Genomic DNA, 3,074 nt, shown 5'->3' with positions numbered 1-3,074 from the left:
GTGATTTGTGTTTGTGTGGTTTTGTCTGCCAGCCCCTTTCTCTCTCCCATTGCGCTGCTTCAGAGAGGAGTTGAAATGTTGCCAGAATCTATCTGTGTGTGTTTATCCATCTAGTGGCCTAAGGCGTGTTTGATTAGGAGTCCTGGAAAAAAAAAAAAAAGGGGGATAGTGCTGCTAAACAGAACATAAACAGCAGTCTTTTCTTTCTGTAAGCTATTCTATTAATTTGCAGACATCTTATTTTAAGTGGTGTCAGTCACACAGTTGCTAAGTTAAAGTCTGTTAATTGATAACATATTTAAGATCCTACTAGTAAATGAATATCTTTTTTGAGTTGGGCCAGAGATTTTTTTGTTTTGTTTTTTTTTTCTCTCAACAATTTAAATTGGTGATTAAAATGTTTTATGTGATACATTAGCATTAATTTGGTTACGGCATTTGATTACATGCTGATTTGCAGTCCTGCTGTCTTTTGTGTGAACTCCCCTTCAACCAAATCCTTGCTTTTGGTTTGAATATTCATTACCTTAGAGAGTCCTATTTATAGTGCTGGCCACATTTATTGGCACCCCTGGTGAAGACGTGTAAAAAGCCTTGAAATGAATTAGTCCTTTATTGCAATAGCATAATCGCACGCTGAAAATTGTAGGAAAAGCCAGCTTTTGATTTGGATACATTCTTTTCATTTTGTAGGAAGACAAAAAATTGCATTGGATAATTTTCAAAGAATACAACCGATGGCAATTACTAGCTTGTTTTAAGTTCATGCTTTTAGTCATTTTAAAATTTTCAATCTAAACTTCTGCAAACTTCATTTGCTAATCCATGACTTCCTGTTTCACTCAGGTATAAATGACATCATCAGAGATTTACATTTCTACTGGTCCATATTTCTCTTGCCGCTATGAACTTAAGCAGAGAGCTAAATAAGACGTAAGAAATATAAGACATAAGAAATAAGACATAATCTTAATAAGACATAAGAAAATCTCCAGCTAACTGTAAAAGAACATAACTATTAAACTCTTACCTACATACAGAATGCTTGAGGAGGATGCCACTAACTATGAAGTTTGATTATCACTACTGGGGCTTTAACTGAAACCGAACGCTTTGGCCAGATGAGATTGGGATTAATGTGTTTGGTGAAAGAACACTTATGGGGATTTTGACTGAAGGAAAGGATGAAAAGCATCACACCAAGTATGGTGAAGGATAATTTCTCTTTCTGTTCTCTGACTGACCTGCTTCAAACTCTTAAGTGCTGTCTTATTATTACTAATCATCTTTTGAGAGACTCAAATTCCATGAGTTGATTATCTCACTGAATGTATATGCACATATTTATTTATTTATTTTTTTCGGTATACATTTTTAGCAGAGGTGCCAATAAATGTGGCCAGAATTATACAGTTTGTCCCTGGAAAACAACGGTACCTTGCTACACACACAATAAAAAAACATAGCCTTTTTCATATTAAGAAAAGCACAAGCAAATTGATGGACTAGTTGAAGAGAGAGCGCTCGGAATCCTTCATGGTGTCGTACTTGCGTTTAAATTCTAAATGAAGGTATTAATATAAGAAACTACATATTTTGCATAGCTTGTTAAAGTGTTTGATTTTTCTGACGAAAGTTTCGGACGTCAAACTTTGAAGAGAGCGTTACAGTAGGAGCATTTGGTTGTGATTCAGAGGTCTTTTGTCCTTCATTTCCACAGCCATGCTGTGAAGTAGCAGAGGCTTGCCAGCACAGTGGGGGACCGGATGAGAGTGCTTCTCTCTGTGATCCTAATAGAGGCCTAGATATTACAGTCTCACTTCCAGGCAGGAAACCTAACACTGGGCCAATTAGTAATTTGGTATTTCATAAAATTTGGCAGCTTGTGTGTGGTGACAAACTGACAGAGATCTTCTCTCCTTCAGGGAACCTTTACACACACACAGACACGCACACACACACACCCCCACACACACACACACACCCCCGCACACAGAGGACTGTTAGTTTTTTTTTCCCCCTTAGCAGCAAAGTGGCAATGTTCTCTGTGGAATGTGATGAGGACTGCATCTTAACTGAAACCAACTCTAGATCCTTCTTCGTTTGTCACAGAGTAGGATTTCAAACAAGAACCGAGTAGGAAACAAGCACAAAACTCCTTTCTTTTTTTTTTTTTACTCCGCTCAACTGATGTATTTGTGTGATTTATGAACAGCAAAACAGTCCATTAGAGGTTGGGAGGTCATACTGCTGCACTAAAAACATTAGTTTGCCATTGCACACATTTGATGTGTGGCGTACTTCATCGCTATGGGAACACCTATTCTCTTCCAGCTCCCTGAAAGGTCATTATGGGATGGGAAAGCCCAGTTGACCCAAGGCAAAGTACATCATTTGTCTTTTGCACCAGGAGAACACACCTAACAAAGTAGGCTGACCCCTGTTAGAACATGGAGGATTTTGGCCATTTTTCAAAGCAGCAAAGCAATTTGCCATAAACTGTAGTCAGCTATTTTTTTATTTAGACTAACATTTATATATATATATATACTGTATATCTTTTTTTTTTTTTCTGTTTCCGAGCACTCTGTCGTCAGAAAGGCTGTGAGATGACAAATGCTTCATTGTATGCTCAAAGAAAGCTCTGTTCCATACAGCAACCTATTAGAATTAAATAAATGACTTTCCTGTTTTTTGTTTTTTTTAGAAAGTGATGCGTACACATCACTTTGCTCCGGTCAATTTTTTTCTTCCTTATTTTTATTTTTTTTATCCCTAGTTTACTTGTGGGTTTTTCAGTTTCCTTCCTCCTGTCTTCCTACTTTAACCCCTCCTTCAACTTCACGCACACACCTGCCAACCGAGGCCACCCAGCCTCACACCGCTCTGGTCCTATCTAATAAATAATGGTGTAGGTGTCCGGATCTCATCATTCCAGCAAATAGGCTGCTATATAATATGCAGTCCACTTCAGATAGGTTGCCATATAATATGTGGTCAGACCTCAGACAGCCACAGCGGGGAGAACTGGCAGCACATTTATTACGGCGGCAGGCGCCATAGTGGGGGCATCA

The sequence above is a fragment of the Xiphophorus hellerii genome, chromosome 21 (genome assembly GCF_003331165.1).
Source record: "Xiphophorus hellerii strain 12219 chromosome 21, Xiphophorus_hellerii-4.1, whole genome shotgun sequence".
NCBI lineage: Eukaryota > Metazoa > Chordata > Actinopteri > Cyprinodontiformes > Poeciliidae > Xiphophorus > Xiphophorus hellerii.
This window is presented reverse-complemented; position numbering follows the sequence as displayed.